The sequence below is a fragment of the Falco rusticolus genome, chromosome 4, assembly GCF_015220075.1.
Source record: "Falco rusticolus isolate bFalRus1 chromosome 4, bFalRus1.pri, whole genome shotgun sequence".
Classification (NCBI taxonomy): Eukaryota; Metazoa; Chordata; class Aves; order Falconiformes; family Falconidae; genus Falco; species Falco rusticolus.
This window is the reverse complement of record NC_051190.1, coordinates 9622470-9648213: the sequence shown is the minus strand read 5'-3', so window position 1 is coordinate 9648213 and position 25744 is coordinate 9622470. Positions and strand designations below refer to the sequence as shown.

Genomic DNA, 25744 nt, shown 5'->3' with positions numbered 1-25744 from the left:
AGGATCAACTTTGGAAAATAAAACAACCCATTTTTTCCCTTGTTTTCATATTCATAGCAGATTTGGACTGACTTTGGTGTGTTAACTAACTGGCCCTCAAAGACTGTACTGTTCTGCAGTATGCAGTCATCTACATCTTTAAACTTTGTTCCCCAGAGGCAAACTTGTGATGACAGGTTTACTCAAGTTTTGTATTTGAAGGTCTTAGGAATGGCAAATTTGAGGCTTACTATACAGGCGGAGGGCACTTAAGTGGAGTTGGAATCCTGCTCTTTCACAGGAGTAGAAAAGAATGTCAGTGTCGGTAAGGTTCGTTAAAATATTGGGAAATAAGGTATGCAAAAAATGGGTTTAGATTTCTTCCAATGTATTAAGGAATTTAAAATCTAGGCAATAAGCTTTCACAAGGATAGCTAGATTGCCAGCTTTGCAATAGTTATAAGAAAAGTTTCCTTAGTTGCTGATATGCAAAGCAAGAAAGAACAAATAAAACTCTGAATAGCAAAAAGTGTGAGCATGTGTTTCTGCTTCAATTTTGGAGATGCAGGCTATTGAGGAGAGAATGTTGAGCTCTTTTCCATGGTTTCTGAGAAGTGCCCAGTTTGCACTTTTCCATCACTGAGTTAGACTGAATCCTGTGTCTGTATCTAACTAACCTCACTTGAATATTTTTGTTAATGTTTTTCAAAGGTAGTTGAATTTTATTGATACTATCTGAGACAAAATGATACAGCATTTACTTTGGTAAGGAAATAAGGTGTCTTGTATGGAACAAAGTGGTCTTTGCAAATACACACATGTATGAAAAAAGGTTGTTCTTGGGCTGGGTAATCTCCCTGTAATTGTATTAATGGTTGAAAATCTGTCTTGAAGTCATAATGTCATATCATGGCATTCTTCATATTCAGAATTAAATATCACGAAGGTCGCTAAATATACATTCCTATCAGAAAACACAAGATGCTTGCCTTTAAGTTCCTAAATTGGTTATCACATGTCTCTTCTAAAATTTTAAATAAACATTTGTTTCTCTATAACTTTGGGAGGACTGTAGGTAATATGGGGATTTTATCTTGTGGAAATCTAGCACAGATGTTTGGTATTACTTTTTTTAAACATAGTGACCACACATTATTTACCCTAAGTACCATTAAGTATTTTTTTATTATTGCTATTAAAAACTTGCCTTAGGCAAAGTCCCACTAAATATCTAGTAAAGTCAAATGTTAAAATTCCAGCAAGTATTTTATTATATATACATACATGTATATTACACATGCCCTCTCTATATAACATACAATTTGACTAAAACAGAATCTGAGATCATATAGGATTTTATATACACATTTTGACTCTTACCTTGCATGTATTTTTAAAATAATGTTGTTGCACATGGTTTAAAGCTACAGCTTTTTTATATTTAGTAGAAAGAAGAACACAGCTTCTTATTATAATTTAAAGTGTACTTCTAAACTTTCAAGGGTTTTTAAAAACTTGCTCTATCTTTGAACTCAGCTTGGTCAAATAACGAAGGCTGCTGATAGGATTTGAACTGCCATCGTGAATTAGTTATTGCATGTCTTTAAAGTTATTAATGGAGCAAAGTTCCTTCTTCCACTGTGAATAGAACAGATGCTTTGCAGACTTTTGGTGTTTACTGTAAATGTCTTACACTGGAGCCAGTAGTAATTTACTAAGGAAATGCTTTATCGACACCAAACGTTTCTTCCCTGAAGTTAGTTATATAGATTAACAACCATTCTAGACTGAACCTCTTTATTAGGTTCATTAGTGCCTCTTTCCTTTTATTTCTCCTGGCTCAGCTCAAAATATTAATCTTATCAGTTGCTATAAAGACAATTACTTTCTCTCAAAATATCAATAGTAATATGTGTTTTTAAGGTGACCCCTTAAGTATACAGAAGGACTTTGCAATGTTGGCAGTCACTCCAGACATGAGAAAGTAGACAGAACCTGATTATGCTCTGGAGAACAGTTACTACTTCTAATATAGCCCATTCAGATTTTGTTATGTTCCATGATACTCTTGCCAGAGTGCTTGGTTACTTGGTAGTTTTTATAACTCCACGTGGAGGATTAGAAAGCTTTGTTCATTTAGAAATCAGTTTCTTTAAAGACAGGATTGCTCTTCATGACATCACCATCAGTAGTTTGGAATCCAGAATATGAAAAAACCGTCAGTTTCAAACTGACATGTCTCAGGGTAGCAACTAAATAAATTGTTTTAGAAAAAGGGAGAGAAATCAGAGATTCATGAATAAACTGGGTTTTCTGTACCTTTAAATAGAGGCTATAAGTGTTGATCCTGCCAGCGTTCCTGGAAAGTGCACCCTTCAGAAGGTAATCTGGGGACTGTCTTGAATTGCTATAAAACTAATGTTGTCCCCAGTTGTGGAAATAACACTTTTGCAGGGTTGTTTTCTTAGTTCACCCACTTACAACTTTCAGGCTGCATGTAAACATTTTAGGGACTAGCCAATAATGAAATGGAGAAAAATGAGCTATTTTCGCTTCTGTCAGAGGGTTTGTTTCCTTTCATCTTCTATTTTAAAGTCTCCGTTCTGTAAGCATGCTGCTACTCATCTCTGTCGTAATAACTTCATTATTCTATTACGTAATTAATTTTGTTTAGCTTCATCTTCTTGTCCATACGAATAACAAGAGCTTATGCACGTGACTCACAGCTCTGACGTGTTGATGTATTTTCAGAGAAAGAATTAGAGCTGAATTTGTGGGGAATAGGGGAATTGGTTACTGTTGAATTCCTCTGTATACTTTTCTGCTTTAGATTCTCCTAAGTGCACGAAGATGCATCCAGAGAGTAGTTAATCCATAGAATAGATTGCCCAGAGTTGTTGAGGAACCTTATTGGGCTGAGGAGATACAAGACACAGATCATAAATCCCACAGAAGTTATGCTCACAACACACTTTATTATGCTGAGAAGTGCATTTGAAAGTCATTTGGTCATATTACGTGCTATCTTCAACATTTATTTTAGAATTATTTTCATTTACTAATTCTGTTCCCATTAGATAATCCATGGCTAAGACTTTCCTTAGAACAGTCACTAGGAAAAGAAAAAAATTGTCAGAGAATATGCAGAAATTTGCCACTCCTACTGAAATGGAACTGGACTGCGAGTTATGCATCTCCTTAGTTGCTCTGCCCAAAGTTGACACCTAGACAGTGCTATATGATAGAAGCAGTGTTTCCTAATATTTGATCACTTCAGGGAGAAGTCATATTTCAACTTTTTTTTTTTGAGACTCTAATAAGGTAAAGTGAGTGGTTCTATGTTGTTTTTATAAAATACAATGAAAATAGATAAAGGGGGGGAAAAGAAACATCATTGGAAATTAAAAAACCAAATACACAAACCAAAACAAAGCACCAATTTATTTAAGATGTACTTTTATTATATATATAGCTTATCATACACAGTGATTACCTCTTGCATCTCACTGGGATCAGTCAACTCAAAATTAAGGAAATACTTCACAGAAGAGCATGAATGTGTCTTCCAGAACTTCAGTGTGCTAAATGTAAAAAAAAATACCGATCTGTCCATGTTCCATGTTGCTGATAATCTTTGCATGCCTCACAGTATATTTTTAACAAATTATCTCTCAGTGTCTGTCTTAGTGTAATACTCTTCTTCTATAGATGAGGAACATGAAGCAAAAGGTAAGTCAGCAAACTGCCTAGGTCTTCCCAGAAAATCAGTAATGAAGCAGGGGGAAGGATCTGCATGAGTTCCATGTACATTCCCTGACCGCTATTGTTCATTTTAGTCCACTATGTAAATGGAACTGCAGTAGCTGAAAAAGGAGTGTCTTTATTAAAAGATTTGCATTCAAAATAGAGGAATGTATATTAACATGCTAATGTGTTGAACAAGTTTTGTTTAAAATATGAGCAACTGGAAAATGCTGTAAGCAACTGCGGTCGAATCACCTTAAGGAGAAGACAGCTGGAAATTATAAGGCTTAGCAAAAGGGTAGTGCTGATAACTGTGTGAAGCGTAGGCCCTGGGTAAGAGCATTTTCAGTTGTTAATTTAAGATGAGCTGAGTGCTTGAGGTGGAAGGGTTGATGTTAGATGTGAGATTTCTAGCAGTAGCACTGTTCCTTGCAAGCTCTCTGTTACAAGCCAGCTAGACCCGGAGAGTTTATCAGGTGACCAGTTCTGCCCAGTGCAAAGCAGTCAGTATTTTATGCATTTTGAAAACTCATGGGGATCAGTTAAATTCCAGGTGTGGGCAAGAGCATACAACCTTAACATTTGATAGCTTGAGATGCAACAAAAGGTTTTCTCTTGAGGGGAAGATCTAATATGCTGAAATGCCTTTCCTTTCTATTTTATTTCTGTTATTTACTGTCTTTCATAGTCTTGTAAGATCATGCTGGCATATTTTCTAATAAAAGAAGCGTAGACCTGATTACATAGCATTAATTACATAGTATTAATGCAGGTTCTAGGCTATTCCTTATAGAGTGAAAAAAAAAAAAAGGGGGTTTTCAGGATGAAGTCAAAGAAATAAGACGACAGTCAAGTGGGCTCTTACTCATGCTGAATGATTGTTCATACTTCTCAAACTAATGAACTTAATCGAACCACATCCTTCTAACATTCTGCTTACACTGGACACATGCAAATAATCTGTCCTACTTTTGCTGACTCCTACCTGCATTTCATATTGAGGTACAACTGACTGAATGTACTGGGGTTTTTTTCAGCTTCCTTTTGGGGCAATAGCTGTTGGACAATGTTTAGGTCAGGATATAAGATCATTAGTTAATGATATGGTCTCTTATGGCAGGTGCTGTCTTCCTACTTAAAAACATTATGAAGAATTTAAGACCTTACTAAGCAAGAGTTACAGTAGCAACCCTTTACTGCAATTTAAAATGACTGACCTTCATCCAGCAGGCATAAGGAATTGGAAATGTATTTATGAGGTGGATCTCAAACTGGAACCAACTTTTTTATTCCAGATATATTGTCTTATAACACCCCAGAAGGAACATCAGTCTGAAAAATTATTCTATCGTCCGTTTTAAATGAAAGCTACTGTTGAATATTTTTATTATAACAGTGCTTTCCCACTGTATGAATATTTCCAGAAGAATATTGGAAGAAGACACTGAGAATCTGAGTAATTTAAGTTATTGTTAAAGTTGCTGTAAACTGGCATCTCTTTTACTTACCACCTCCTGCATCATCTCACAAGAAAACCTTAGAACTCTGTAGTGGAAAATGAAGTTTTTCTAAAATAACAGGTTGAAGAACACTCACTGTTCTAAATCCATTATACTCAAATAAAATCCTTTATACTTAAATAGCTCCAAGAGCAGAATAAGGTTAGCTAACCCTGTTTTGCCATTTTCAGGGCTAGTCTTCTAAAACAAAACTGCCATTTTAGCACATAACAGGTTTTAGCTAAGTTGAGTCTCCTTTGTCCTAGGAACCATGCAGCATTTTACCTGGACTAAAAACCCAGGTGTTGTAGTCATACAGGCTTCACTTCCAGAAAATGGCAAGGCTAGCCCCCTGCTAGAGACTATATACACATATGTGTGTATGCGTATGTACACATTTTTTTCTTTGTGTGGATGTAAAGAACCAAATGAAGAAAATGTGTTTTATCATCTTTTAAGCCCTCCTGCCATCCCCCCCCAAAAAAAACCCCAAAAACCCAACAGTTTTCATTTGCTAATCTTTTTCCTTTTACATATCTTAAACTGTGTTGCAACGTGAGTTTTGTTTTTGTATGTGCATGGCCTATCTTAGTGGTAGAATTGGGAGTGTATTATAGGCTGTAGAATATGGCTAATAATGTAAACTCTTCCTGAAGTTTCACCTGAAACTCAGTTTGATGAAGGAAAAGTGTAATCTTAGATTAAACCATTTAATGAAACAAGCTTTCTGGTTTAGTGAAGAGATGCAGATTTCTTGTTGAAACAGTCTGGCGCCTTTCTTCAGGAAGAACACATAGCCTTTGATCTCGTGGGACTAGAATTTAGCTAGTCACTAATAGCCTGATCGTATCCTAATTTTATATATGTATTCATTGGCTTGTGAGATAATCTTGATTATAGGTCAGGGTTTTTTTTCCTGTTGACAGCTTGAGCCTGATAGTCCAACATGATTATAAAGCTCTCGATATATTTACTTGCAAATATAAAATTTGATAGTAAGTATAAATATATCCTATCTCACTATAAAGATGTGGTAAAAATATTGATGAATAACCCCAATGTCCTCTGAAAGACATTTCCACCAAAACTCTGGGTATTTTTCAAAGTACTGAGGACCAAATCCTGTTTGTGTTTTTTCATGAGTCAAATGAGGTCAATGGGATTAATTGAGTGACTTAAGGTGAATAGGATTACATCCTAAAGAATAAATGAATCCAGACTTGATTACTGCTTGGTAACTGGTTGAGAGAAAGTAGTTCACTGTAGCTTTTCTGTAGATGGACCTGATTTCTTCACCTGCTTGGCTTATCTCCATTTAGCAACATTTATGTCATCACACTCATATATAGAAGTATTTTGGTTGCTCTTAAAGGTTTCTTCTCCCTGAATCGTAAAGCTTTAGAAAACAAACAAAACCGCCCAGACTTTTCAGAACCATTTATGTATAATGAATGTATTCAGAATAGTTACTGGTTCTGTGTGTTCTTGTGGGCTGTTGTTTCCAAGATTAAGAACGGTATTGATGTAGGCAGTTGCATGATCTCAAGGGACTACTTACTGTTACACATATCTGTATGTTTTGGGCCCTTGCCTGTTCCTTCCGCTTTCATGCAAAAGCATCGAGCAATATTCCTGCTGGTCTTTTAATAACGCTTCATAGTTCTTCTTGGAGGAAATGAAGTGATAAATAGAAATGATATATGATCTGTGGAAGTGTGAATCAGACATGCTTCTGTAATTACTGAAAGAGAAGTACATATGCAATACCCTATTATAGACTGTAATGAAATACCAGGGGTTTTTTGGGTAACAAAATTGTAGTGTTTCCTACTCTGAGGAGGTATAAGGGGTATATCTAGTATGTTCTTTATTGCTCTGCTTTTTATACAACTTACTTGAATGTATTATGTTTAAATACACAGTTTGTGTTCTCTCCTAGTCTGATGATACTGGAAGATTTTTGTATGTAGTCCAAGTTCCACTCAATATAATTCAGAAGAAGAAAAATAATCTAATAATTGGCATAGAGAAAAATGCTTAGTCAACTCACTGCTATACTTGGTAATTGCAAACAGGTTCTTCATAGTTATGTATCACTGAGTTCTGCCTACTGTATTCCTCCAATACTGAAATTTTTATGCTCCTGTTGCTCTGCTGTACTGGCAATCTGACTCCTAATTCACTTCAAAAAAGTATTTAATGTGAGTGTTCCATATGGGGTTAGTAAAGGGACATCTTACTGAAGGGAATGCACTTCACACACTGTGAATGCATTTGTAGAATGTGTTATTTTCATCTTTTACTAGGTAATAGCTATATTTCTTCAGTCAAGTGCTTTAACTGGCTTTGGCTCTTGACATCTTTTATTTCCCAGAATATAAATGTATTTTCAAAAATACATGTATCTGTTTAGATTTATAACAATGGATATAAGCTGAATGTTGTGGGGGTTTTTTTCTTTGGCTCATTATTTGACACAAAAATAAACGTTGAAAAAAATATCCTCTAAACACATGATCTTTAGAAGGATAACTTGTGTAATTTCTCAGTTCATGATATCTTTTGAGGAATTTCCTGGAAATAGTGAGTTAATTTTCTACTTTTTCATTATCAGCTGAAATTTTTACAAGTTTTATTAACTAAAGCAGTGGTCTTCAGATGCTGAACGAGAAATGGTCTATTGTTTGCAAGATGTCTGAAAGTACTGGGGGGAAAAAAGGTGTTATTAACTTGTGTCCTTCTTTGCCGCATAACTTTTTGTGACTATTGATGCTATTCAGATATTTTAAGATTAAAGGTTAACTGAGTTCAGGTTTCTCTTCAAGTGAAATTGCTTAATTGCAAATATAGATAACCCATAAGAATCAGCCTGTTCTGCATGATTACTTTTGGCAAGAAGCAATTGTTTGGTAATGAAGTAATGCATTTTCTGTGGTAGTTATATGGAGAGTAAGTCAAATTACAGTTCAAATGATTTGGTTTTGGTTGTCTTTAGTGTGATACTTCATGCTTCTTCACCAGTTGTTGACAACATATTCCACTTACGTGGGAGCTGAAGTGCCATACTTCAAAAAAGAAGTATATTTGTGCCAACAAAATAGAAAAGATGCATTGTTCCTGCCATGCTTCCAAAGCATGATTGAGTTCTGTAAGTCTGTAGATCTGGTTAATGTAGAAGAGGTTTCAGGCATTTTTTACCGTGTTAAATGAACAAATAACTAATGGAATGTTATGTAAGCTTTACATATTAAAATTTATGTTAGAAATTACTATACAGCTATTGTGATTATGCTGTTTGCAGCGTTATTCACGTGAGAAGAAAGGTTGCATAAAACTTTTTGTGTTTACCTTGAGGGACTGAGCTATGAAAACTGGAGGCATGGAAGAACAGCATATTCTATTTTCATATGTCCTCTTTGTCAAAGAGTAGAGATTAAGGAAAAAAAGCTACATCATATTCCAAGAGCTGAGTATACTTTTGTCTGTTCTTTTTGCTTTTTAAAACGTTATTCCTTTTTAAGTTGGCAGTAGATTACAAAACAACTGCTATTTAACTCACTAACCAGAGAGTACTTAATGGTTTACTTTTTCTGTTGGCTTCTGATTCTGCAATGTCTTTCAAGATGCTCGTTTAAACTATTGATCAGAATCTAATTGTACAGTTTGTTTAAAAATGAAGATTTGAAAAAGTATCTCCTGAATAGTTCTAATGTTGGTATTTTGAATTATAATGGGAATACGATAGGCCTCACTTAAAGCTCAGTAGAACTGTGTGCATGCTTGTATGAATAGTCCTAGTGAATATTGTATAAAATGGTATAGCATAGGGAGCAAGATCTAATCTCTCCTCTCCTTATATCACAAATGACACATGGAGATTTGTAATGAGAACTGAGAAAAATTAGTAGTTAACTTTATTATAAATGCTGCCTATTTCCTGAATGCCCAGCACCATTCCCAGACACCACTTCTCCATTTACATGCACCTTACTTTGTTTCTTCTGGAATAGTTAGACCTCTGCAGATGGGCGTTTTCATGGATATGCACTGTGAGGTTTATGAAAATACAGACTTCCAGGTCAAACATTCAAATTATGCTTGTCACTTAAGAATGTCCTATGAGTTGCTGTGGCCTTCAAGTGAGGTACTATCGTCTACAGCAAAAGTAGCCTGTCAGAGATGAGAAACTTTGTCATTCTACGGTTTCAAATGTAATATCTCTCCTTAAAAAAAACAAAGGGTGGGGGGGGGGCGGGCGCGGGGGGAGAAATGGGATAGGGTGTCTAAATAAATCCTAAAAAACAGCCGGTGTGTGACTTGATGGGGTCACATCCTTCCTGCAACGGCTGTGGGGTTGCTTTGGTCACTAGATGGCAGTCGGCAATGAGGATTGGTTTCCGTTCTGATTTTCGCAGATGATCGCACCCTATTTGTTATTTTTTATCGCTCATTTTACAATGATAGAATTAAGAGGAGGACTATCTCCCTGTAAAGTCGATGGAAAGGCAATTTCACAGAGATTTTTTTGACAGTAGTCTTTAAACTGAATGCAGTTTATAATAGCTGCATCTAAGAATCAAGCAAGCAGACTAAAAAGTACAGTGCGGCTCTTTACAGAAAAAGTGAAATCAGGAATTCGTTCTGAAGGTATTAGTGCGATTCGGTTCCAACGTGTTAGTCATGGTTTGTGATTTACTATAATTTTAAAAAAGTAAAAGCAAACTAAGACTTCATTTTACTCTTTTGAGTGGATTAGAGTTTCACTGTGGTATGTACTGTCATACCCCAACTGCCAAGACACACTTCTACACAGATACTATGTGATTGGGACCCAGAAGGTGGATGGTGGAAAACATCTCAAGTCATGCTGACATGCCTTGCTGCATTTCAAGATAGGCTTTCAATTCTTAGCTTACTCAGATGGTTTTCTTGCCTTTTTAATGGCATGGTAATATGTAACCATACTGAAGAAGCCAAAGGCAGGACATACGTAGCTGCCTCTGCATCACATAGTTTGTGACGCATTTTGGACCCTCTGACATGAAAGCCTATATAAACATATACCCTTCGGGAATATATGAAATACTTCCTATAATTACTTCCATTATGTAAAATAAAAGTACCTGACATCACATGAGAAGGCTATATAAATATAATAAAATGAAATAATAAGATGCAATAAGATTTTTTTAAAAAAGCTAATTTCTTATTAATTCTGGTGTGAATTGTAAATATAAATCTTCTATTCAAAATCTAATCTCTCATCTGCATGAAATACTGTTTCCTTATTATCTTTGTGTAGTAGACAAAAATTGTGGTTTTTGAGAGGGAATAGTTGGGACTTTACTCAAAACAGCAAAAAAGATGCATTTTTTCCTCTTAAATATATAAAAAACCTTCAAATGAAGGTACTTTTACAGATTACACAATAAGCCTTCCTAATTTTTTTAGTTTTAGAATCTATAATTTACTTAAAATACTGAAGATTTTCTTAAATAACTTGTAACTAATAGCAGAGATTATATGCAATACCGGGTCTGGTTCTGAAATTCTTTTAACAAGAGACAGAACATGTTGAGCAACTAGTGACCATTGGGGAGGTAAGAAAAAACAGACTGGGGAGGGAAGGCAAAAAAAGACAGATAAATCAGAATTTTGCTTGTACCCTTGCTCCTTCAAGATTTTTTGGCCTAACTGCTACACATCAAGAAAACTTTGCTGTTTCTAAACAGATCTCTCAACTCTTGATATTTTCAGTGCTTCACTTTTTTAGTACAGAAAGCCTCCATTCTGTAATGTGGTTAAAACTATACCTCATCTAAAAAACCAGGAAAGTAAATAACATAAAAGACCCCAAACAAACTAGTTTTAAGTTCTATGGCAAACTGTTGTTTGATGTATATACATCATTGTTTCTTGTATCAGTATACATAGCACACTGGAGTAATAGGAACAGGGAATGCCTCAAACTTTTTTTTCCTTTCAAATTTGTGGTGAGCAATGTAATAAAGCAACAGTTTACAGCAGTATTGAAAAGATTACTAGGGGGTGTAATTGCACCTTTTTGAAAGAAAAGTTTACTGTTAAATGGCTGACAACTATAATCATTTTTTATAGTGAAATGCAATTATCACGAGTTGATCAAGTGTACAGGTGAACTATGATAGCATATGAGGGAGCTACTTAAGGTTATTTAAATTGTTAGGAAGTTTTTAGCAAGATCTTGAGTGTGAGCAGCACTGAATAGAGCCACTGAATTTTGCAGCTTAAGGCACCTGTGAGACACAGGGCATCTCATGGCTCCAGTATTTCTTGTTTCAAAATTATGGTGAAGGGGCTACCACCCAAAACCCCAGTATTTTCACTCAAAAACATGTTATTCTTCTGTGTCTTAAGACTCATAGACTACATCATTCCTGATGTTTGTCTGTCCTAAATATGAGTAATTCAACATTTTACTGTTTACAGTTGATTGTGGAAGTGTCAGATGAGAACACTCAATATACTGCCTGTTCAGTTGTCTTTGCTGTCATCCAATAAACATCCAATTTGATGAAGAATTACAGTATTCTAGGGAATTACTATACTGATCATTCCCTAAGATGCAACTTTTTTTGGCCCTATGTAGAACATGCCTGTGGAGGTTTTTGTAGCTTGAACAAATAACATAACGGTGAACAAACTTGTATTGGAGATTTTTCCTGATTTTGTAGGCAGTTACACATACATGCCACAACTAACTTTTTTTCTTTTGTAGAGGTCTCTCAGGAGAGCTTTCTCACAAAGGAAGTAGAATCTAAATGTTGTTTAGAAGTGTACCATTGTAGCACAGGAGGAAGGATCTTTATTGTGGATGCATTGTTATTCCCAACAAAAACATTGGTCTGTTTCAGAGCACTGGTGGACTGAACACCTGCATGTTTCAGTCTGAACAATCAGTTTGTTCTCAATTATTCCTGACTTGCTTGGAGAGAGTAATTTTCAGCTTTCAACTTGAAAAGGGCATCTTTTCACATAGGAGTACATCTGGCAGACAAAGATTTTCTGCTGATAACAAATCTCAGAAACCATTATCAATATAATGTTACCCTTCGGCCTCTCAACAGAGTTGTGAGTGTTTACAGAGTTCTTGGCAGTGCTTACATCCCATCTGCATCATTAAGGCACAGGATGATTGGCCAGAAAAAAGGAAATCTTACCAAGAGAGTGGGAACAGATAAACATACTCCCTCTTGTGCGTTTTTCTTATCTCAAAAAAAAAGCTGCTTATTTTAACACCAACTTGGATGATAGAATTTATCAAAAGAATCGTGGACTTCAGTATGGTAAGACAGAACTTCTGGAAAGATTCCAAATCAGGGCTACTTTGATCATTTGTTTCCACTGAGCCCTTCAGCAGGAGGGGTTTCTTGTCTCTCACGTGTAGTTGGAAGCCTGGTGCCACATGCAAATATGATCTTATATTTATTACCCATTTTTTCTGAATGTTTTGCATTCCAGCAAAGTCTGAAAATACAGGTTTAAATATCCAGACAACCTGGGTGTTTTTTTGTCTGATGGAAAAAATGCAGTGTTAGAAACATTTATAAAAACTTTCTCTCCTTTTATTCCTTTAGAAACAAATTATGAATACATTATTAGTAAGCTTGAGTATTCCCAGTGTATGCATATATTGTGGTTGAGCTTTGCATGAATCTTTGATGCAGTTTAACATTGTAGAGCTTTAACCAATGTAAAATGTATGTATTTCCTACAGTCTCCTCTTGCTGGAATCACTGGGCAGTATGACAGTGACAAACTCCATAAATAAGGGAAAGTGTAGACTGTGTAATTACAAATGCTAGCAAGCAGTGTTTGGAACTGGTATGTATATCAGCACATTGTGATATTTGTAAAATGCTTACCAGTTACTTAAAAAATGCTATAGTCCTAGCAGAAACTCTCCAGGGAAGAGAAGTGAAAGAACTAAGCATATGAAGTTGTGGGGTTTATCCATCTGTGGATTCATTGCAAACAAGAATATCAAAGAGTTTTTGGGTCTGTGGCTGGTTAGAGATACCTAAGGGGTGGTTTACTGAGTCAGTGGTCAGGTTTACCTCATACCTGCATTCCTATCATTGCAATTATTGTGGCCAAAGCAGCAGTTCAGCTGGCATCTCCTGCATTGACGTTCCTTTCGATTTCCACAGCTGTTTCAGCTGGCTATAGAGGCCAGTTCAGTAATCTCTTAAACCAGATTTCTTCTCTGCAGGAAAGATCCATTTCACAGCTGTTTTCTCTTCTCAGGTTTAGGAGCATGCTTTTTGGATGTTTAGTATAGAAAAGTCAAATTTAGACAATTGTAAGAGCATGAAGGAATTCACAAAGAAAGTTTGTTGTATCAGATTGGGAAATGCTTTGTACATGATTTGAGTAATTGTATTTGCTATTATGTCAGCTAAATTTATTTGAGTGTACTCTCCAGCTAAAAATTATTTATTGTAAACTTGGCAGTCATCACTGTTTCTAGCCCTTCAATAGACTGCTGCATCTTAAAGTGCAGTGACTCACAGGTAGATTTATGAAAGAGCTGCAAGAATTCTTTTTTTCCACAGGAACACCATCTCCTCCTTTTGCTGTTCTGAGTTTAATATTCCAGCTCTAATATATAGAAGTCCTTTGTCTCCTATCCCTTTTCCATTTTACTTAGAAAGGGGAATTTAGCAATAACAGTATCAGCCAGTATCAGGGTAAAACAATAGAAATTTTTTTGTGAGACTTTTTTTTTGTCCCGCTTTGGTACTCTACTGTATCATGAGGTGCTCTTGATGAACCATACTCAAAACTTTTTCCCAAGATAGTTTCAGAATCCACATTTAATCAGGTTATATGCTAGCCTGTATTCCTTCTGAGACACATTCAAATAATGAAGAAATTATATTGCACTTCTGAGATATCAGAAGAGCCTTGTTATTTGAAGATTGAAAGCCCTCCTTCCCTAAACTGTGAGTTGCGTTGAGAGACTAAAAAATTTGACTGTCTGAATAAGGCTTTGCTATGAATTACCTGGCTCTGAACACATTCAGAACTTTTCTTTCCAGAAGCCATACGTGCTGCTTGGGATTCATTTACAGGGAAACACTCACAAGGACAAGCAACTGAAGAAAGGAAAGTTCACCAGCTTGTCTGTCCTCTGGATATCTTTGAGATGCTTTGACCCTTTATGTATCCTACTTCCCGCCCCCCACGCTTATCGCTTCTACTCTCATTTATCGTCAGAACATAGAAAGAACGGCAATAGGTCATGCCTTGTTCTTGCATCTTTTATACTGCGAGTGGAGCTAGAATGCATATATGCAGGAAAATGTAGCAGCTGTGAGAACTCTGTTGCAGGTGTATAAAGCACTTGAGTAACCTTTTGCGTCTGTCTGGCTACATAACTCAGACTTCAGTTATTTCTCAGCAATCCAAAAAGCAATTGCTAGGGAATGATGGCTACATGACTATTCAAATACAAACAGCACCAACAAAATCAATGTAATGTACAGAACAGGGGTTTGAATCTATCTTTTCCAAGTGAATTTTATGGCTATAGGGCTATTAAATAATTTCTTTTTCTTCTCTTTCTTGGCTCTAGACTTGAAAAGTTCTACCTCAAGTGTCAGAAATGTATCCAGTTATTTTTGAGGTTGATAATTCCCATCCTCAGCAAAGAAAATTTGTTTCTATATCAGTGTTTAGCTTGTGAAAATATAAAGCTTATCCTTCCTACTGTTGTTTCTATACATTCATGTTCTGTCACCATGGTTTTAAATAAACACCATCAAATTAAATGCAAAATCTGCTGCATACTGAATTTGTGTATTTGTTGTGTATGATACTTTGTGTAATGTTTGCTATCCTAGGCATTTCAAAATTGCTAAGCTTTCTGTTACCCTTAAGCTGAAACTCAACAATAGCTAATAGGATAAAGACTGTGATGGGTGTGAGGATATAAGTGAGAAACATTTTCACTAATAATTTTTAATATTGACAGAGATAAGTTATTTCACAAGTCTCTGTTAAATAAACCTTTTCTAACTTAAGAAGATTGCTTTTTGTGCAACCCTTGATGTTTTGGGGTCATTTCATAGACTTCATTCATAGAGGAAGAATCAAAAACAGAAAGAAAGAAACAGTCAAAGAGGTAAAGCTTCAGAAATGTCATTCTGAAGCACAGTGGGAAGCCTGGTAATACACTTGTTGCAGCCATTGTATGCATTAGCTGCAGATTTTTAACTCACCTGTTATATGGAACATAGACATAGAGGTCTGGATATTTTCATTTTATGTTAATTTACATTTAGTTGCAGAACCACCAGTAAGAAATTTTGCATATGTACTTCTTTAAACTTTTGGTCTTTGTCAGAAGTATATTTGTGTGGATCTTAACGTAAAGCGGTTTAAGGCAGCATTAGGATTCCCTCACACTTGTCCTCTGCAGTAGAATATGGGTAGATTTTATCTGTGAAGTGCTATTATATTAGTATGTGTAACTACCTCAATCTTATGACAGCAATTTGATCTTCAAGTTGGTATATTATTTCTGGGGTGATGTGGAATTAGGTATTTTTAGAATAGCAGGAAAAAATTATTATTACAACTCCTGTTCAATAGTGTACAGAACGAACATACTTTTACTTAAACAGTTAAAAATTGAAAAACAAGAAAAATCAGGTTTAGTTTACATGGAACATCCAATATTGAAGTAAATATGATTATGGCTAAAATATTGATATTCTTTTTGTTCAGGGTTTTTTTCTGATACTAAACTGTTTTCTGGATGGGGATATATTCTTCATACTTAGTGTTAAGTATGCAGTCCCTCACAGTAGCTTTGCAACTGAATAGAAGTTGTTGCTAATATTTTTAAAAATTCTATGTAAATAATATACCATATGTAGCACTTTATATAATGTGATATTTGTGGTATTAATGGATCTGTAAAAACATTTTGGAAGTGTTTTGTATTAGTTCTTTTGCACATTAGGAATACTATGTGAAACACTATATTAAAAAGATGGAATTTGAAGACAGCCAAATGTTCTTTTGAAGACATTTTAGACAATTTCATTTTTTCTGCAATGTAAATTTTAACTCTGATTTACTCCACCTGCAGAAGTTCTTTCTAATAATTCTGAGAAAATGATAATACATACTCACACTTCTGTCATGCACTTTTCCATGTTTGTTTACAAATGCAAAAATAATTGTACTTTAATGACACAGTAATATTTATATGAATGGCAAAAAGTAGAAAGTGGGATTTATTTGTTTTTTGAATGTAGAGATTTTTTTCTGTAGGGTACCTTTTTTGTATTCAGTAATAATATTACAGATAGGCTGTCTATGTTTTGCATGTCCTCAGAACTCTAGATGTCAATTGTTCCTTCCACCCTTCAAGACTTAAATCACTACACCCCCAGATTCTTGGCATAAAATAAAAATAAATTCAAAAGCTGACACTGTGAAGGATAGACGATACATACATATATATATAGGATGTTTAAACTGTGCATATTCTTTTATAGAAAGCCTTGCAGCTGTGGAGATAGATTTAAGAAAGTGGTTTTTTTCAGTGCTTTCTTGAGTGAGTAATCTATCATACCTTGCTAGGAAAAGGATGTATCTTTAAAGTTTTCATTACGTTCTCAGCTGTATTAAATCAGCGGTATTAAAAGTATGGATTTATTCACTCTGGTACCTGAACAAAGTAATCTGTAATGGGATGTTTCATTGTGATGACAGCATTGAAAATTATTATTAACAGTGTGAAATGTCAGGTATGAGATATTTTATATCTCTCTTTGCTACCAAGTTCCTGAAGAACATAAGATTTTAGATATTGCACTTGGAGGCACAGTCTCACCTAACCTGGAAAACAACATTAAAAAGGAGGAAATAGACCTGCAAAGAACAAAGCTCTTTGGGATTTTCAGGGACTGGCTTGGAATCTCTTGATAATAAACTGAGCTAATGATTGACCTTGGGGAAGGAGTGAAAATAATGAGGTGTCATTAATTTTTCATAATTGCCAACACTATAGGTGACAACTGGAAGAAATGTATTATTTTGTCTTGAAAACACCCTTCAAAAGCTGTTTTAGATGCCATTATACTGTAACAGGCAAGCAAAAAATTAGTGTGCTTATATATGAAGCTCTAAATCTTGTCTAATTTAATGCACTGAGAAGTCAAGTCTAATTGTTGTGGGAGCTTTTTTGGGTTGTTTTTTTTTTTTTTTTTAAATGAATATGACTTTAATGGAAGAAAGTCTGTACAGCATGTTTTAAATGTTGTAATAAAATAGCACTGAAGTAAAAGATGGTTTTAAACTTTTTTTGTAACATTGGCTGTAACAGTGGAGGCTATGATTTTGCTTTAGTGGACCAGCTGTTCATGTACTATTGCTTAATAACAGGAAAAAGGACAGTAATAGAGGAAAGGCCAAAATATCTGAAAGTAACTGAAAAAAATCTTGTACTGCAGCTTGGAGAGTGGCATGTGAAAAATGCAGGCTCTTTGCTGACTCTGACTGCATTGGGATTAGCATATTACAGAAGCATAAGAGTAGCAGCTTTGGACAGCTAAATAGTTGGTACTGAGGATATTTTGGGGAAATTATGCTGGGTATTTTTGATTTTCTTCTCTGCTCTTTTCTTCCACGAGAGCAAAGCTGCTTTTGCTCAGATGTTCACAGTGGGCTAGATGTTGATGGAAAACGCAATTTGATAAGAACTTGGAAGTGAAGGTGCTCTCTATATGTGAAACTTGCACTAAAAACTGTCAAAGAATTTTCAGTTAGATTTGTAATTTAATCAGAGAAATTTTCAGAAAGTTATAGAATATCTCAGGTTGCAAGGGACCCATAAGGATCATGGAGTCCAACTCCTTACTCCTCACAGGACTATGTAACACTGTGTCATGTTACTAGGAATGTCATCCAGATGCTTCTGGACTGGAGCTGTCAGGCTTGTGGTGCTGTGACCACTTCCCTGGGGAGCCTGTTCCAGTGACCGACCACACTCTCGGTGAAGAACCTTTTCCTCAGGTCCAATCTGAACTTCTGACGCAGCTTCATACCATTTCATGAATGTTCTATTAGGTTCTTCAAGCTTCTGTTTCATTCTAGAAGACTTTAAATGGAGAAGTATCTTTCTTTTTCATTTGTTTGTTTCTCCATTTTCCCTCTCTATTCTCTTTCCACTCAAAGCAGGCAGATTTAAAAAAAATATTTTAAAGGATTTCCCCCCATATTACTAAGGTAATATTATAAGAGAGCGGACAGGTACTCAGAAATTGTGAAGCATAAAAACATTTTTTTTCTGTAGAACCTCTAGTGTCTTTGTCTTTACAGAATATATGCTGTGTTTCCACAAGACAAAACGCTTAATGTAAAAAAAAATAGACAGCACTCAGTTGTTCCATACTGTAGTCAGGTAGTCAAACAGTGGGTTTTTTTGGCAGAACTGTGTCATTTGCTCTAGAAACTGGAAGGATGTGTATTGGATGTAGTGGTGTAAGAAAAGAAGTAGTGTTGTTATAGATTAAAGGGGTTATATATGACTTCATACGATGTTTCTTGTTGGCTCTGCCACTGCGTTTCTCCTTATTGCTGGTCCAGTTGTTCCAGGCAGAGATTTTGCAAATGTCTGCTTATTTGTTTCTGATTTTCTGGGTTGTCATCCTTCTGACCCTAAGAGTTCTGTAAATGCTAAGGGTTTAGAATTGCAGAAGTCGTCATTGGAAGTCACAAAAAATCTGTTGGGGGGGGGCGGGAAATCAGTCATCCAGTGACTGGGGTATCTCACGCTTTATATGGAGTGAACAGCTTGATTTACATCTCATTTAGAGAACACTGTTAAGTCAGGTCTGTGAAATAAAAACACTATTAGTTAGGAATCTGGGAAGATTATTCTTCTGAAATAACCACATAAACAGTGGAGAATAAATATGTAACTTTTCAGAATAAAATTCAAAATTAACAGCAATTTACACTGATTAAATTACAAACATCACGAACTTTTAAGACCCTGTTCATTAACATAGGAGCTGGATTTTATTTTGGCTTTTTTTTTTTTTTTTGAAGAGACATACAAAGATAAAACTATAAGTTATGGTCTTTAACAAGTTTAAGACACTTACTGTGCTAGAGATAATGTGATGGTTTTACAGAACTATTTCTGTAGTCCATTAGGCTGTAGTATTGCTCTTCCATAATTCCTATTACCACAATGCATTGTTTAGTTCATGTACACCATGTTTAGTTAATAAACAAACATCCAGAGCATGTGGAAAGCTCGTTTTCCAGAGGTTTTGGAAAAATCTAATTAGATGAGATAATGTAGTGTTATGGTAATGCAAAAGCTAAAGTATAAAATACATTCTCTTGTAATCTGAGCATTGCCCAGACTGCTTTCTGTTATATGTTTTCTGTTGGAAATTACTTGCATTAAAAATGAAGCAGTACTTTCTGATGAAGGAAAAGCCTTTAAATGATGCTGTTCCTACTGTGATTTTACTTAGTCTTAAAAAATATATATTAAGTTTCATAACTTGAAATATTCAAGACTCTTTTGTTTTCTTGTAATATTTCCAGTGCAGTGGTCTGAAGTAGAAGAGAGGTGTACTTGTCCAGATTTTGCTTGGCTGCTTTCAGTGGTCTCTGCTGGTATTTCAAGATATTTGGAACTTAATAGGATATGATCTTGAATTTCTTTATGGTTATCTTGCAAGACACTGGGTAAAATTTGAGAAATTACTTAGAAAATAAAGACAGCAGAAGTTGTGTTCAGGGCCTGGATCTTTGAAGCCCAGTGAGCTTTATATGTATTTATATGAAAGTAGAGCATTTATGCTTAGATAGTATGCAAATGTCCTACCATCTGCAAAAACAGAAGGGAGAGTCGTCTTTGTGGTAGCTCAGTATACCACTACATTTTTAGTCCTCGGAGCTCTGGTAAAATGGTAAATGCTTGTAACATAGCAGCTCATGATTTCCCAGAATTACTGGAGTGAAAACTCACTAGCTTTCCAACAGCTTCACAGAAGATCTGCTTTTATGGCAATGTCATATTTCCCAGAGGAATATTTGAAGGTTGTATCAGGAATAATCTAATAGTTGTGTGGGTTTTTTTTTTTGTGTGCGTGTGTGCTAGTGTTTTCCTAATGATACAATAAATTCAGATCTGAAGACAACGAGAAAGAGTAATATTTATGTAGGAAGGCATTTTTTTTTTAGTTTATGTTTAAAATTAGAGTGACTGCCCTTTGTCCAAGTCTGAGTCACTGTCCACTCATAATTTTGATGCCTCTCTGGAAGGCCTGTACATGCAAGCTTCCAATAAGTGAAAAGCATTTGCATTTTCTTCTAAAATGCAGAAGAGAATTATTGGAAGTGATGATGATAAACAGTCTTGGAGCAAGGGCTGAAACTGAGTTACCTTGCTAGCTGTAGAGACTTTTACGTCTTCTGTGTACTCCAGTGAATTTGGACTTATTTCTGCTCAAACAAGAGCTTTTAACAATAGAGGTGCAATATGCTATTCATCATTCTAGGGTGCTTTCAGAAGGGAAACGTGATTTTCAGACTTAGCAGAGGCAGTCAGTATATGTGTCTCTTAGTTGCTCAAGAATGAAAAGAGTGGGCAGAATATCCTTTGAACATCCTTTATTAAACAGAGTTCCAAGAGGAAGACAAAGAACATCCTTTTGGTTCAGATAGGTCTTAATTTTGAACAAGACACTTTGTATCTTAGTGCTGACTGTATTAGGGGCACCTCTGAACACATGCAGAAAGGAAGTGACAGACATATGCAGTGTCTTCCACTGTTGGAGGAAGTTGTCATGTAAATGTTTAAGTTCTAAGTACCTATTACAACTAAGTACAAATTACCACTAAGCCTCAGAAAGTCTTACTTTATAAATGTTCAATCTTCCAGACATGAGAATATTCATATTATTTGGTTCAGCTTTTAATTTCTCTGGTTCTGAAGGGTCACAGGACTTTGAATAATAAGAGAAGCCCATAAGGTTATTTGTGTAAGTCATGTTATCGGGAAAATAATTTGCCTACTCTTTCCATTTATTGCTGCCGTGTATGAGTTGTTCTTCCTCTGTTGTTTAGTCTTACACTGGGACAGTGTCTCTTCTCGCTCAACCTTGAAAGTTTTGGTCTACTGTCACCTGATCTATATTTAATGACCTTATAGAGCTAATCTAATATTAGAAGTACAGAGCCTGCTTTTTCTTCAGCTAGTATCTGTAGATAAAGTAAACTTTTAAAATTTAGATAGGTAAAGGTAAATAATAACTAACAACCAAATATGGATATAAACATTTATATTTAGATGTTGGTAATTGAGCATAACCATGCTGATGCTTGCTTAAACAATGTGCCTTGAACATTTTGTGTGCAACTATTGGAAACATATAAGGAAGTATCAGGAAAACGTACATCAAAAGTAAGGCTGGAAAGTGTTGAGTAATTAAGGTAAAAATAATTCAGATTAAGGTTTTTTTTTTCTTTTTTAAAAAGGTGCTTAAACTCCCAAGAAATTGAGGCAATGCATAAGCAAAACGCCAATGTGTTAAACCTTATCTTTAATTCTAACTTTTAAAGTATTGTTTATTGTGGATAAATAATTACAAACAAATAGTTATCTATCAGATAAGCTGTGGTAATTGAGAGAATTTCCAAAAACTGCTTTTGAAAGTGATTCTGCTGGAAAAGAATTTTTGTAGCATTGATACTGCTCAAAAAAATAATAGCGAAAGATGTTGAGAGTGAAAGCTCCTTCCTATAGACAGGAAAGGAAACCAATATGTTAAGTGAAATTTTGAACCCTGTTTAGTTCTCTTTTCTCAGCAAAACCCCCCTCGTTAACATGATCATTTCTCATTTTGTGAAAATCATTTATAAATCACAAAGAACACCATAAATCAGTATATTCTGTATATATAGGGATTGTTCTGTATGCATACACCTGCAGATGGGGAAAACATCAGGGTGTAGCAGAAGAACTAAAGGGGGGCCTTCAGGGTGGCCCACTTCTTCCAGTGAACACAGGGTACTGGTCATGACTGCACCACAGAAGTCCTACAAGCCTTACCGTGGTAAGTTTTCTATAGTGAATGAATTATTTGTCAGTTACAGTCGTATTTATGTTTGTGATCACAGAACTAACAATTTGTGCATGTACCTTGGAATATTTTTTTCTAGTTTTTCAATTAAATTTGATTTATAATTATTTTAATTTCTCTGTTTATCTTTTGTGTTAAGGGGCTGGATAATGATATGAGTTACAAATCAATTTAGGGTTCTCTTTTCCTTTTCCTGTCTTGCAGATACTTATCATCTGGTAGGAAATGCATTACATAAGAGAAGGGTCAGAAAAAGAATTTGATGATCCCAGCTTGAAAGACTAAATTGAGGCAGGTAATGATGCAGTTCCTTGGCTCGCAATTCTTCCCATTTGTTATGAGGACTATATAGTAGCTGGGTCATAGAATGCTGCATGGTATATATTAATGAAGTAAAGTACAGAATCACAGTCCTTTTACCTAGCTGCTTTGTAAAAAAAAAAAATAATTAAAACATCATTGTACCATTCTTTCTCTTAGATCACCCTTGTGATGAGATCATCCAGTGTACCACCGTTTTCCTCCTAGAAAACGTGGGCGATAAGAGGATCAGAAGAAGCCCACAAAAAAAGGATTACATTGCACTCATTTTTTTCTTTACAAATACTTTCTCACATTGTAAACTATTCTGAAGAAAATGCTATCATCCAAACTTGCAATAACATAAAGAGCTTCCAATAAAAATATGTAAAACGTAGTTATTTTTAAGTATGCTTTTATTACAAATGCAAAGAAACTTTGGTGTTAAGATTTTGTAAGTAAAATGATACACTTCCAAAACCATGCTTAAAGAAATATGGTGTGGAGGGACAATGAACGAGACAAGTGCATGTATGAGATCTAACTTAAGATATTTTATTGTTGGTATGTGTGCTCCTAAATGAAAATATTATATCCATTTTCTTTTTATTGCCTCTAAATATAATGAAAATAATCTAAGATACCTCATGGTATCTTTTCCCATTCTGTTATGCTTAACAGACTTGCATATGATTTCATCTGCAATGACTTTGCTGCAGAATGATGTCATTGATTGGTATTACACTTGACTGACCCTGATGTAAATAAGGAAAGAGTCAAACCATTGGTTTGTGGAGACCTACTGACTGCTGAAGTTCAGCTTTGAAATTCAGTCTTCTGAATAATGGTACACAGCAATATCCAAATAGAAAATGAATAATGTATGTAAAGGGAGCTTTTAGCATGCTGAGATACTGACTATGGACCTGTTACTGAAGAGATTTCTGCTAGGCAGGAGTTGATGCCAAGAATTTTTGACGTTTGTGGGATAAGGCCATCAATTGGCAGGATATGTGAAGAAGTGATTTTGGAAATGGAGGTTATGTGGCAAGACATAGGGGCCTAGAAAATCTGCTAGACTTTACTGGGAGAGTCCATAGAGAGCTGTAAATAACTAGATAGTCTTTAACTTAGAAGCAATGGAGTAAGTAAACTATGAAATAAATTGTTTCTGTAATATGTCAACGGAGTTATGTAGTTGGCAAGTTTCCAGCAGGTAACTTTTTATACTGTCTGGGTTTTGGTTCTTACTCTACACAGTTTCTCTGTTCTTTGTACAGTTAGCCTGCATTGTAGAGTTTTTAACCCTTAAACTATTTATAACTCTGTTTTAAATTTTCCTGTATTAAAATGTCTTTATGTGCAAGCTTTGTTACATGATGTCAGCAGAGCTTGGGTAGTTAATTGTCTATCACTTTATTTAAATTAGGGAAAATCTATCCGTTCATAGAGCTGCTAGGTAAGTTACTAGTGGTGTGGTTTTTGGTTTTTTTTTTTGTTATTTAGTGATAGCACTGTATATTCTGTATTCACTGAGAGCTTCTATAATGTATAATAAGTAGCTATTTAAAAATATGGAATATATATGAATGGCAGTTATACCTAGACTGAAGATTTGGCATGTTCAATCAGTAGTATGCACTTAAACCAGCGACCAAAATATAAAATTCAGACTCCCTAGTGATTCACAGAAGGCCTAGACCAAATTCCCCAGAGGGAGATTTGGAAAGGCATAGCAAGGGCTGACCTTGTCTGAGCCTATAAAAACTTGAGTAATAGATATGAAATGAATGCGAAATGCAACATCTCAGGCAATATTAAGATAATGAAGAGTTGTAAGAAATGAAACTGAGAGCAACCTGATTTACTCAGTTTTGTGTTTGCTCTGTAGTGTGAAGGTAGTATGAAAAATAAATAAATAATCAGTATGAGCTATGGCATCCTTAGAGGAGTATCAGCACTAACAGAGAAGTATCAGAAGAAAAACAGATGGATTTGAAGGATGGATTAAGCATGAATATATTCAGCCAAGGGGTGATACAAGACTGCAGCCTCAGAGTGTATAAATTTTCCGATAACATGAAAATTAGTTAATACTGTTAATGTTTATGTTCTCATAACTGGGCTTAAGACTAAACGACAAAATAAAATTGTTTAATCCCTTAAAATATAGTGGTCTATATAGTAGAGACTTGGCAACAAGTAATGCAAAGCAAATGGCTGAAATTTTACTCCATTGTGTTGTAGTTTTCACTTATTTAGCACCTTTTGCTCAGCTATTTCAAAGAGCTATTTCAAATATATTATTAACATGTCAGTGAGAGGTATTATATTTTGAAACCAATTTGTAAATAAAAGTAGAAAAGGGATGGTTCTTCGTTATCATAGATATTATAGTCTGTGTGCTGACATACAGACTAAAGTTTGCTCTGTTTTCTATTCTGAGTTTTAGTTCATAGAATATTATAAAAGGAATTAATGTAGTATAGTCTTATCTACACTTTATTACACTAATTTTATCAACAATATAGCTCTGAAGTGTTAATTGCATTTATTATGTAATAATGAAATAGAGATCAGGATTTTTTCAGGTTTGCTTTTCTTGTTATGGCTAGGGATTCTCAGCAAGAGGTTGTTTTCCTAAGATAATCACTCATTTTAAGTCAAACTATACAAATGCAAATCCCCTTAGTAATACTGTAAATTCTTTTGCCAACCTGTGCTCTTGCGAATTTGCTTGTCAAACTGAAGGTAGTTTCACAGTTGTATAGAAACAGTCTTTGACATGTAGTTACAATGTAGAAATAAGATCAACAATTTTTAGGCCATTAGTAGCATGTATAGTATGTCTTTTCTCACTTGCATTGCAGGTATTTTATGTGTTTGGCTCACTTCTGGGAGTAAAAAGTGCTCTGAAGGGGAATTTTTAACTAGTAATTGTACTTCATAGGATAAGTTTAGTTTAAGACAAACGTGATGGAGAAACAGCTTATTGACTGAAACAACTTTAATATGATTCTTTTGGTATGTTGAGGTTTCTGTTTCTATTCTACAAATCTCTGT

General features: G+C 35.1%; 1 protein-coding gene and 1 long non-coding RNA gene across 7 annotated transcripts in view; both read left to right on the top strand.

Moving 5' to 3' along the window:
- The window catches only part of ERC2 (ELKS/RAB6-interacting/CAST family member 2), a 521411-nt gene that overhangs the window by 79356 nt on the left and 416311 nt on the right, over window positions 1-25744 (top strand). The gene's annotated exons all lie outside the window — the stretch shown is intronic.
- On the top strand, window positions 22170-22945 carry LOC119147636. Its single transcript, XR_005104097.1, has 3 exons — window positions 22170-22354; window positions 22586-22676; window positions 22862-22945. It is a non-coding gene; the product is annotated as an uncharacterized LOC119147636 (long non-coding RNA).